At 39.4% G+C, this 13,006-nt stretch overlaps 1 non-coding gene across 1 annotated transcript; it reads right to left on the bottom strand.

Annotated features, from left to right (window-relative positions):
- Nucleotides 1–6,319: 6,319 nt before the first annotated feature.
- LOC110506995 lies at nucleotides 6,320–12,534 on the bottom strand. Its single transcript, XR_005039904.1, has 2 exons — nucleotides 12,160–12,534; nucleotides 6,320–6,881 (listed from the first exon to the last, which is right to left on the bottom strand). It is a non-coding gene; the product is annotated as an uncharacterized LOC110506995 (transcript).
- Between the last annotated feature and the right edge of the window lie 472 nt (nucleotides 12,535–13,006).

Raw genomic sequence — 13,006 nt, 5'->3', positions numbered from 1 at the left:
CTCTTCCCATTTCTGATGATCATCTTTTACCAGGCATCCTATGCAAATGAGCACCGTCAAGTAATGTTGACTCCGATGCAAATTCTTAATCGCTGCCAGTAGGAGACAAATCTTTTATGGTTCTTTTCCAGCAGTCTAATCTCATCTGACAGCCAACCCTCAGCTCAGTCTAGGGAAGAATATAGGTTAAATGCAGCAGTCTAATCTCATTTTACAGCCAACCTTCAGCCCTGAGCTGAGTGGCATCCATCGATTGAGAAGAAAAATAAAAGCCAACTACTCCTTTCAGTTACATGGAGAAAGTTTTTCTGGTATTCAACTTCGCAACCAATGAGGTTAACCTCTCCTCCTCTCCCTGTCCATCTAACTCCCTCTGATAACATCCAGTCTCATTTCATTCACATCCTTATAAGAGCTGTCCTATTAAGGTACATAGTGCAGCAGTTACATTTGCCTTTGATTATAGTTGGTAGTAATGTGTATTGATAAAGGGGTGCTGACAGTGTGATATAGTTGGTAGTAATGTGTATTGATAAAGGGTGCTGACAGTGTGATATAGTTGGTAGTAATGTGTGCTGACAGTGTGATATAGTTGGTAATAATGTGTATTGATAAAGGGGTGCTGACAGTGTGATATAGTTGGTAGTAATGTGTATTGATAAAGGGTGCTGACAGTGTGATATAGTTGGTAGTAATGTGTGCTGACAGTGTGATATAGTTGGTAATAATGTGTATTGATAAAGGGGTGCTGACAGTGTGATATAGTTGGTAATAATGTGTATTGATAAAGGGGTGCTGACAGTGTGATATAGTTGGTAGTAATGTGTATTGATAAAGGGGTGCTGACAGTGTGATATAGTTGGTAATAATGTGTATTGATAAAGGGGTGCTGACAGTGTGATATAGTTGGTAGTAATGTGTATTGATAAAGGGTGCTGACAGTGTGAAATAGTTGGTAGTAATGTGTATTGATAAAGGAGTGCTGACAGTGTGATATAGTTGGTAATAATGTGTATTGATAAAGGGGTGCTGACAGTGTGATATAGTTGGTAGTAATGTGTATTGATAAAGGGTGCTGACAGTGTGATATAGTTGGTAGTAATGTGTATTGATAAGGGGGTGCTGACAGTGTGATATAGTTGGTAGTAATGTGTATTGATAAAGGAGTGCTGACAGTGTGATATACTTGGTAGTAATGTGTATTAAGGGGTGCTGACAGTGTGATATAGTTGGTAGTAATGTGTATTGATGAAGGGGTGCTGACAGTGTGATATAGTTGGTAGTAATGTGCATTGATAAAGGGGTGCTGACAGTGTGATATAGTTGGTAGTAATGTGTATTGATAAAGGGGTGCTGACAGTGTGATATAGTTGGTAATAATGTGTATTGATAAAGGGGTGCTGACAGTGTGATATAGTTGGTAGTAATGTGTATTGATAAAGGGGTGCTGACAGTGTGATATAGTTGGTAGTAATGTGTATTGATAAAGGGGTGCTGACAGTGTGATATAGTTGGTAGTAATGTGTATTGATAAAGGGGTGCTGACAGTGTGATATAGTTGGTAGTAATGTGTATTGATAAAGGAGTGCTGACAGTGTGATATAGTTGGTACTAATGTGTGCTGACAGTGTGATATAGTTGGTAGTAATGTGTATTGATAAAGGGTGCTGACAGTGTGATATAGTTGGTAGTAATGTGTATTGATAAAGGAGTGCTGACAGTGTGATATAGTTGGTAGTAATGTGTGCTGACAGTGTGATATAGTTGGTAGTAATGTGTGCTGACAGTGTGATATAGTTGGTAGTAATGTGTATTACGGGGTGCTGACAGTGTGATATAGTTGGTAGTAATGTGTGCTGACAGTGTGATATAGTTGGTAGTGATGTGTATTGATAAAGGGTGCTGACAGTGTGATATAGTTGGTAGTAATGTGTATTGATAAAGGGGTGCTGACAGTGTGATATAGTTGGTAATAATGTGTATTGATAAAGGGGTGCTGACAGTGTGATATAGTTGGTAGTAATGTGTATTGATGAAGGGTGCTGACAGTGTGAAATAGTTGGTAGTAATGTGTATTGATAAAGGAGTGCTGACAGTGTGATATAGTTGGTAATAATGTGTATTGATAAAGGGGTGCTGACAGTGTGATATAGTTGGTAGTAATGTGTATTGATAAAGGGTGCTGACAGTGTGATATAGTTGGTAGTAATGTGTATTGATAAAGGGTGCTGACAGTGTGATATAGTTGGTAGTAATGTGTATTGATAAAGGGGTGCTGACAGTGTGATATAGTTGGTAGTAATGTGTATTGATAAGGGGGTGCTGACAGTGTGATATAGTTGGTAGTAATGTGTATTGATAAAGGAGTGCTGACAGTGTGATATAGTTGGTAGTAATGTGTATTAAGGGGTGCTGACAGTGTGATATAGTTGGTAGTAATGTGTATTGATGAAGGGGTGCTGACAGTGTGATATAGTTGGTAGTAATGTGCATTGATAAAGGGGTGCTGACAGTGTGATATAGTTGGTAGTAATGTGTATTGATAAAGGGGTGCTGACAGTGTGATATAGTTGGTAATAATGTGTATTGATAAAGGGGTGCTGACAGTGTGATATAGTTGGTAGTAATGTGTATTGATAAAGGGGTGCTGACAGTGTGATATAGTTGGTAATAATGTGTATTGATGAAGGAGTGCTGACAGTGTGATATAGTTGGTAGTAATGTGTATTGATAAAGGGGTGCTGACAGTGTGATATAGTTGGTAGTAATGTGTATTGATAAAGGGGTGCTGACAGTGTGATATAGTTGGTAGTAATGTGTATTGATAAAGGAGTGCTGACAGTGTGATATAGTTGGTACTAATGTGTGCTGACAGTGTGATATAGTTGGTAGTAATGTGTATTGATAAAGGGTGCTGACAGTGTGATATAGTTGGTAGTAATGTGTATTGATAAAGGAGTGCTGACAGTGTGATATAGTTGGTAGTAATGTGTGCTGACAGTGTGATATAGTTGGTAGTAATGTGTGCTGACAGTGTGATATAGTTGGTAGTAATGTGTATTACGGGGTGCTGACAGTGTGATATAGTTGGTAGTAATGTGTGCTGACAGTGTGATATAGTTGGTAGTAATGTGTGCTGACAGTGTGATATAGTTGGTAGTAATGTGTATTAAGGGGTGCTGACAGTGTGATATAGTTGGTAGTAATGTGTGCTGACAGTGTGATATAGTTGGTAGTGATGTGTATTGATAAAGGGTGCTGACAGTGTGATATAGTTGGTAGTAATGTGTATTAAGGGGTGCTGACAGTGTGATATAGTTGGTAGTAATGTGTATTAAGGGGTGCTGACAGTGTGATATAGTTGGTAGTAATGTGTATTGATAAAGGGTGCTGCTGACAGTAATATAGTTGGTAGTAATGTGTATTGATAAGGGGGTGCTGACAGTGTGATATAGTTGGTAATAATGTGTATTGATAAGGGGGTGCTGACAGTGTGATATAGTTGGTAATAATGTGTATTGATAAGGGGTGCTGACAGTGTGATATAGTTGGTAATAATGTGTATTGATAAAGGAGTGCTGACAGTGTGATATAGTTGGTAGTAATGTGTATTGATAAAGGGTGCTGCTGACAGTAATATAGTTGGTAGTAATGTGTATTGATAAGGGGGTGCTGACAGTGTGATATAGTTGGTAATAATGTGTATTGATAAGGGGGTGCTGACAGTGTGATATAGTTGGTAATAATGTGTATTGATAAAGGAGTGCTGACAGTGTGATATAGTTGGTAGTAATGTGTATTGATAAAGGAGTGCTGACAGTGTGATATAGTTGGTAGTAATGTGTGCTGACAGTGTGAAATAGTTGGTAGTAATGTGTATTGATAAAGGAGTGCTGACGGTGTGATATAGTTGGTAGTAATGTGTATTGATAAAGGGGTACTGACAGTGTGATATAGTTGGTAGTAATGTGTGCTGACAGTGTGATATAGTTGGTAGTAATGTGTATTGATAAAGGGTGCTGACAGTGTGATATAGTTGGTAGTAATGTGTATTGATAAAGGGTGCTGACAGTGTGATATAGTTGGTAGTAATGTGTATTGATAAAGGGGTACTGACAGTGGGTTTATTCAGGTCTCTTGAATACATAAGCAGTGAAGATCTTATGAAAATATCACCTCCAAGGAAACATGTTTGACATTGCTTCTTGGGGAACATGTAGGTTTTTATGTTGTTAAACATTCATGTTTAGCTTTCTAGCTAGCACGCAATCATTTGTTAAATAAATAAAAAAATGAACAAGCTAGCATGTGATCCGACTGCTCTTTGTTCATTTGTGATTTGTCACCCAATGTTTGTATATTTACCTTCTAATTGTTAAACAAATGTAGGGCGAGGCAACTTGAGCTCAGAACCGCCGCTGCCCACCCCCCATCCATTCTACAGAGAGCATGTGGTTCACTATGACGACATAGCTCAGGAAGCTTTTTGCATGTAGAGCAAAAATGAAAAGGCTAACTATATATGCTTTGCATATAGGTCTAAGCTCTTGGAGATGCCCCACACTTGTCATCAACAGCAGAGTGACTGGTGAATGATTCTGGCTTAGATTTAGCTGGCTGTGGGGTAAAAGTCATGTTGAGCACTTTGGGTGCTCTGTCTATAGGGGGCGCTACCGCTGCAGAGACGATGCCCACGATGTACAGGAGTGGTCACTGGAGCAAAGGTAGGAGTGGTTTGTGTTTGTCATGGACTGTTAATGACTGGACTGTAAATACTGTATGTGATGTGCGATGTATAATGTGTCTCTGTGCTGTGGCAGTGCTCTGTTGGCCTGCTGTTGCTACTCTCAGCTGGACGAGGAGACACTGGGCAACAGGAGGAGTGGGGAACATGACTTCACTGGCACCAGTAGGACAAGGGGAAAGGGAACACTGTTACACCATGTTAGAAATTGTTCCGTACCACCATCCATATTGGTCCTAAGAGACAGTTCAGTGATCAAACTGATGGGCCGAGACAGTATTAGTACCTAGATGGTCTTTTGATTCCATTATAATAACATCCGTTACAGTGCAGACCAAACTATTGCCAATTAAAGCTGCTTGTCCACGTGTGGTGTGTCATATAGTCTCCCCTACAGGCAGATCAACTGTCACTGTATCACGCACTGGACAAAGGAGAGGGAACAAAGTTACATCATGGAGGGAATTCTATCAGTGGGTGGGCAATGACAAGCCCTTGGGACAGATTTAATGAAACATTGATGGTAAAGTTGGATGCCTTGGGGCGACAATGTAGACCATCTGTTACGGGAGGAAAGTGCACTAGTCCGGGCAGAATTTAGTCTACACTACTGCAGGTACAGACTATAATATTGACAACTCCATTAAATATGGAAGCAAAATGAAATGCTGTGAAAATGAATATAGTCAACCATTAATATACCACTAGTGTGTACTAGACTAGTTGATTAGTTTTGTTCATTAAACATCTAAAGACTTGGTGTATAAAGAGATTTATTTACTTGATATCTATATTTAAATAATTTCCTGCTGTATGGTCAATCCTTGAGACTTGCGAACCTTAAATTGTCCTGCAAATCTCCCAGCCTCCTACTGCGTAATGTATATGCGCTTATCGCTCATGGATCTATCGCAGTCACTATTGACTTAACTAAATACATTTCCATAGTCCCGCTTATTCATTACTCTCAAAACTATAGGTTATACTTCTACTAGAACCAGACCAAATCTGATACATAAATCAGTCTATTTGATAGGTCAATTTAAAAGTTGACACGTTACTCTATACAGGCAGACGTAGGTTAAGATACAATGTTTCACTTCTAAACGTGTTTATTTTATACACCTGACGTATTTGCTTTATAACAGATAATGGCAGGGGCACACTATTTGACTTAACGGTTGGTCATCTTCATAGCCCGATATTGAAAAGCGAAAGCACTTGGAGTTAATACAGAATTTGAAAAGAAACGCCAATCATTTGTGTAAAAGTATTGATTACTTGTTACATTGTTTGGTGTATTACTACTATACAGCCGTCTTAGGTGTTAAGGCACAAATCAGATAATCTTCCCCAAATCCCTGTTAAGGGCTAGTCAATCGGAAACCCCCCACATTGGTCTCATATCGGAAATATGCTTACATGCTGTAGAATGGATGAGTTGATTTGCATATCGACAGCGAGGGTAATAGCATCTGCATCTTCGTGCGGAATAATGAGCAGTAAATTCTCGTTTCTCATCTCGTTAGCCATTTGAGGGCTCACTAATACAATAAAATGAGCAGAAAGTCAAAATGTAAACTACATTGTTTTAATAGTTTCCCCAGCTACCATTTAAACAATCGAAAACTTAATTGAATTAAAACATAAATTAGTTGAAATCAAATAAAATAATTTAAAAACATTGTTACTTTGGCAAAAAAACCTAAGCCAACATATTTGTGGGTTACATCTTTTGTCCAATGGAAAACAATTGCAAAAAGGCAGATAACCTATGTAGCAAATTAAGCTTAAGTATCATTTGAGGGCTCACTAATGCAATAAAGTGAGCAGAAAGTCAACAAAATTGTTTGTCTTTCACAGATGCCATTTCAAACAAGACACGTAATAAATTAACACAAGTTAATTGAATTATTCTTTTTTTTTTTAAATACATAAACACATGTTGCTTATTTGGGAGGGTTACTCCATCTTTTTTTGGCCCGAGATAGAAAATATGAACTGCAGAAGCGGCAGATGGTAGCATTTGTCAGCGTGGTTAATCGAAAGGTTCCCTCGTTTCTTCAAGGGGAATTGAGAGAAGTATTGTGCTGGGGGCTAGTCATCTCAGACATCGATCTTCTCCTCGGGAACAAATCTGCAGGGAAGAAGTGCAGAACGTTTAGCCTTCAATTCATACTAGTCAATAATACAAGATCAACATTATGTAGTCGACAAGTCATTAAAACAAGTTTCTCGTTAAAGTGTTTGTTAGTGACAAGTCATTCAGGGCAGCGGAGCCTCACCAGTCTTGTTAAGAAAAAGAAACTACAGGGAGAGCTAGAAAGTTCATGCCCCCTCGGGTGCTGCCATAGTTACATTAGACATTCCAATCCAAGAAGCCTCAAGGGCATCGGCCATTACACAAGTTGGAAATTGCAATTTCAACAATGAGTGGTTTGGAAGGAGTCAGAGACGGAGTTGCAAAACAATCCCTAAAAATGTTGACCTCCACTGCCAGCTAGTTGGTGGAGGGTGTGGGGTCCAAGTCTGAGTTTAAGGCTCTTTTCCAAGCTTAAGGATAAACATTCACAGCAACACCATGGGCCAGAAAAATGTTAAATATATTCTGCCACATTCAAGACAATTGGGAACTGAGGATAAAACAAATAAATAAAGTGCAGACTTGGAAATGGATGAGCATTCAAAATGTAACTCCGAGTTCCAAGTCTAGAGTGCTGACGATTCAACCTCGTTTCAAACCCCCAGTGATCTAGAAAGCCCCACAAATCCAGAGAATGCAAAACTGAGTCAAATGACAATTTGCCCACAAAGAAAGCTGTGCCATCTTCCTGTCCAAAAATGTATCGTATGCTGCATAAATGATGTAATATGCCAGGGAGGTATACTGTAGCTAAGGTATGTTGTGTAGTAAGCCGTTAGTAGCCCATGTGACTACCCTAACAATTTGGTCCCTCCTCTCCTCCCATATTAGCCTATTTTATGGAACTGTCAGATTGAGCTTTCATTGTCTGTTTATATGCCCCCTTTATCCTATGTTTCCTGTACACCAAGTCAGAACCAAACAAAAAAAGGCCCACATTAACTAGGCAAGTCATTTAAGAATTCTTATTTTCAATGACGGCCTAGGAACAGTGGGTTTAACTGCCTTGTTAAAGGGGCAGAACAGGTTTACCTTGTCAGCTCAGGGATTCAATCTTGCAATCTTTCAGTTACTAGTCCAACGCTCGAACCACTAGCCTACCTGCCACCCCATTTCAAATTGTCAGTGGAAAAGACAAAAACAAAATTAAAAAAAAATCTGATTTGCCTAACTGGAAAATTAGGCCGAATGAACCATTTCGCTGCCAGACATGACTCCACTGATAGAAAGGTGTAGCAGTGGTAAGCTGTTGGGACAGCTGTATGTAGGCCCTAACAGTTTGTCACAGTTAGTGAAATGTGTTGTGTTGCATCTAAAAAAATATATTATGTTTGCCCCAACCAAAATGCGGACGCTAAAATCGCCACTGTATAGACCTACCTATAATTTGAGTGGCGTTGACTGCACGTTCATAAAATGTTGTCCTCGACCTCTTACACCGAAGACATCGTGTTGGGTTATAGTTACATTTCCTCGTATTGGACCAATTCTCTTGGTTAACTTCGTTGGAACAAAGTGAAGTCAGAGGGGTTTGGTTGAGGCAACAACCACGCACATGATCAGTGACAACCTCGGCGCTATAGTCTGATGTCACAACCTGAAATTGCGCCAAATGAGGTTCACTTTTGCATCCTTGCAGGGGGTTTAATTATTTAACCTTTCTGCACTGCAGGATGGATTGTAGCCTACGTATTTCTGCTGTTTAGGGCTGGATTCAATCTATCGGCGTTGAATGGAATTAAACTGTATCTGTCATATCGTCAACCCACCCCTTATGGGATTAATTGACAAACATGAATAATTCACAATGGTAAATCAATTATTCCGTAGTTGTCTGCATTGCGCATCAGTGAAAAATAAATCAATACATAGTAAATAAGGTTATACAAACAATTACAACCCTGGAGCAGTAAACACACAGAAAAACAAACATTAGTCACTAGGATGCAGTTTGCCACAAAGTACTCATGACAGACAAGCCTATACACAGAAAACATATTTGTACAATTTAATTACAGGCAAGCCCTTTTATTCTAGGCTTTATCTAAATATTCCTCAAACGGAAATACAAGGGACGAAAAAATAAAATAAAAATTCCTCCTCACTCAGCCACATAGTGCATATCTGGTGTGGTTTCTGGAATAAGAGCAAGCTTATATCATGGTAGAAAAGGCCAATAGAGAATTACCCTAATTTTATCTGGCATTTCATCAAGGTCACAATAGTTACATCGTCTTTCCTCTTCACCACAATACCGAAGTGTTTCACTACGCAGAGGCAATATCCTGGCTTTTAGAAAGGTCCGACATAATCTTACGAATTCACCCTTAACTCAAAACAGGCTCATGATTAATCTCTTCCATCCATCGTCTTCATATTGCATCAGTTGTTTAATAATATCCATGTCTCCCTTAAATTAGATTCGTGCAGATGTTCAGTCAAGACATTTCAGTTGCCCAGGATAGATACCACTGAAACTGCTAACTATTCTGGCAAATCCAACAGTCTATTCCAAAATGTCACCATAGACGCCAGCCATCCATCTCACCTGGTTCCCAGCCCATGTCCCCAGTTATTCCAAGGTGCAAACGTGGACCTAAAAGTAACGTACTACTCGGTTATGAACATGTTGGTTTTTAAAATACCTCTTAGCACCCAACACTCCTGCTGAATAGTCCAGAACACACGCATGTCTGATACAGTTTGGAATACGTAGCATAACCAATATCTTTGAGTGTTTCCTATAACTCCCAAGAGATCTACTTGCCGAGTCGGCCAGGGCAGATGTTGCGTATAGAAAAGTAATATGTTTATCCTTTTTTTATAAATGCTAGTTAACTCAAGAATGTCTTCACCAAAACAAAACTGAAACACTTTAGTAGCTGGTTTTCTAAAATACATTATCTGTGTGTTTGGTTCATCTTGAGTCGCCATTTTACACACCAATTGACTACACAACATGTTCTGCAGTTCTTGTTCAGTTCGCCATCAAAATAATAAAAATAGCCAGTCTTACACGCTGTTTTTTTAAATTCTTCATACATTGTTCTCTTGTATTCCCATTTTTACACTAACAATAGGTACTCAGCCTTGCGCAAGACTGACCCTAGATCCATTAACTCATCATTCCAATAAGGCTTTTTAGGCTTGATAATTTCACACCTCCCATTTCAGAATATATTACGTCACGTCATTTTTCATACCACATATCCAAATCAAATGTTTCTAGGCATCGTCACAGAGTTGAAAAGGCAATGAGCGGAGACTGCGTTCACGGTAAACGCTGGATATGTCGGCTCAATCGGAAATTACCTTTTCATTTTAAGGCCGATCTGCCACAATATTTCCGCGATACAAGTTGAATCTAGCCTTAAACAGGTGTATATTTTAATAGGCTTTATACCGTGTAGACCTACACCTTTCTAAACAAAAACTTTACTTTGAAAATGTGCCTTATCCTCAGTGGAACAGGTACAGCTAATAGGTTTCAGAACATGTCGTTATTTGAAGCCGGTTCCAATGATAGACTGGTTACTTTAAGCGTTTCTGCCAATCCAAACTGTAGGACAATTTGGAAAATCTATTGAAAACGGATAATCAAGCGGGGGAAAAAGTCGTGGCCTTTCAAAAGAGGAACATCGGACTCGCCTAGAAGTTAAGTTGGTGCGTAAAACCCGTAATTTTAGATAAGATCAAATGTGATGGCCCGCATTCATAAAGTAGTTGCTTAACGGTCACTTAATTTCGTATTGTCGCTGCGTCAGGGAAGCGTACACAGACGTTTCTGCTTTAGCCTTCAGTGGGTAATCATTTTCATTCAAACCAGCATAGGGAACAGGTGAGCAGCAGGTGCTTCTAATCAGGGTTGCCCCTCATCTGCCAATTAAAAAGGATGTTGCTTCTGGTCTGCCTGTAGACAAGCAGGTTGTGTGGCCTCATTTATATTAATAAACCACTTCTTTAAAACGTGGGTTTAGCCTAAGTTAAGAGAAGACCCTTCAAGCATGTTCCAGCAAAGCCAACATGAGACCACCCTTAAGCTGTTTATTTCTGACTTTATGGTGATAGTTGCCACTGGGGGTCAGTATAGCATCCACAACCTAAATTCTCTACATTTCTAGCAGAAAATAATTGGGGCTTGCATGTTATTTTGGCATTAATTAGTGTCAGTTTGCAAACGTAACAAAAATATTAATATTAAAAATATTAAAGACCATACGAACAAGGTTTGTTTTCTTGAGTAAGGCAGCTCCAAAATGCATGCCTTTCAGCCTCTGTGCCTTATGTGGTGGTGCGGCAAGCAAGCAGCAAATAGGAACATTGTGACATGATTGGCTCAGTGTTCTGTCACTCATGGGGACAGTACATAGTCCAGATTAAATATTTAGGATAGACACATTTCAGCTGTTTGGGTCCTGCCATGTAATATAATTCTAAGTGGCCTTCTAAAAAAAAAAAAAAGCTCAGTCATTGGCCACAGAAAATGAAGTCAAATTAAATGTACAGTAGCTTTGGACTGAACAGGTCAACATTTTAGCTAGTGGGCATCATTAAATCAAACCAATGCATTTTAATCCTTGTCATATGAAGATGAATTAAATTTAACATATTGGTGCTCATCGGCTATAAAGATCACACAAGTTGGAAATAACAAAATTCAACAATGTCGTTTGGAAGGAATCAGTGGCTAACTGCAAAGCAACAACTAGCCTGCTATTCAACGGAGTGGTTGTGCGTTTACCATAAAGCTAGAGAATGCCAGACTAACAAAATGGCAACAAAGGACCACCACGGAATCTTCCTGTTTACGTGATCAGATCACAAGGTGATTCAAAAACATATTGTATGGTGCTGCATCAATGATGTAATATGCCAGGGAGATATGTATACTGTAGATACATACTAAGTGTATGTTGTGTATCAAACTGATAGTAGCACATATGCCTCAACCTAATAATAATAATATGGTCTATTTTCACCTGTTCTGACTTGGTGATGCACATGCAGCCTATAACCCGTTCGAGAAATGGCATCTAATGTTGTAAGAGACTTCATTCGCTCCATTGTGCTGGAAAGAACTCTACTGGGATAACTATATGTAGGCCCTAACAGTTTGTGGGAACGCTTGTTGTGGTTAGTTCAATTAATGTATTGTGGCTTTGCTTGTATGCATAAGAAAGAAAATATGGAGTTCGCACCACCAAGATTCACATAGTCGCCACTGAGTTCAGTGAAGACTGATTGGTCAGAAAAAGGCTAGGGCTTGGCTTACCTGCGTGCTCCAACTTCCGACACCTGGTAGAAGGCTGGCATCGACTCCGCTGACATTCCTTCCCATTCATAAATCCCGGGAATCGGTGCGTCTGTCTCGAAGTGGAAATTCCATCGACGCTGGTCTCGTTCAGATATTTCCTTCAGCTTCGCCTTCAACTCGCGGTTCAGCGCATCATGGTCGACGGGTCCAAATAAGTTCCGACAAACGCTTGAATGGCGACGGGGAAGAGTTGCTCTCTGTGCTACCGCGCTCTCCAAACCAGTTGGCGTCGGAACATTCGTCATGACGTCCTGCAATATGTCCAGATTGAAGAAAAAAAAAATGGATGTTACCTCTGACTTCCGATGCGATCACTGACATTTTGTGAGCGGTAGGCTATTTAAAGGCCCGAGGATGCCGACTATATTATTGTCCGGTCTTGATTATTGGTTGTCCATTTGAGTGAAAACACGCCCCTTTCACCTTTTAAATGGCGTGACTGTAGTCTAATTAGGAGTTTTTGCCGTTTGATCAGTTCATTGGGCAATTTCAGGTTAATATTGCTCAGAGAGAATATATGAAGGTTTGCAAAGCAATTCCACTTTCTTTACTTGGACTTATTATGAACACTTTGTTATTTGAGGTTGTTCTCTGTTTTCCAAGTCTACAAATAATGACTTGAATCTTTTGGATAAAAAAAATGCAACAATAAGTGGATATGATTGGCAGTTAATGAAGTCATTTTTGGTGATTATAATTCAATATATTGCTATGGAAGTGACCAACCCTCATGCTAGGGTCAAAAGCGACTATCTTTTACCTTAATTGTCCGGTTATCCCAAAAGTTAAAGAAACTCATTTTAAA

This window comes from Oncorhynchus mykiss, chromosome 26 (genome assembly GCF_013265735.2).
Source record: "Oncorhynchus mykiss isolate Arlee chromosome 26, USDA_OmykA_1.1, whole genome shotgun sequence".
In the NCBI taxonomy this organism is placed as follows: Eukaryota; Metazoa; Chordata; class Actinopteri; order Salmoniformes; family Salmonidae; genus Oncorhynchus; species Oncorhynchus mykiss.
Note: the sequence above shows the minus strand (reverse complement) of the source record. Positions and strands in the feature narration are given on the sequence as shown.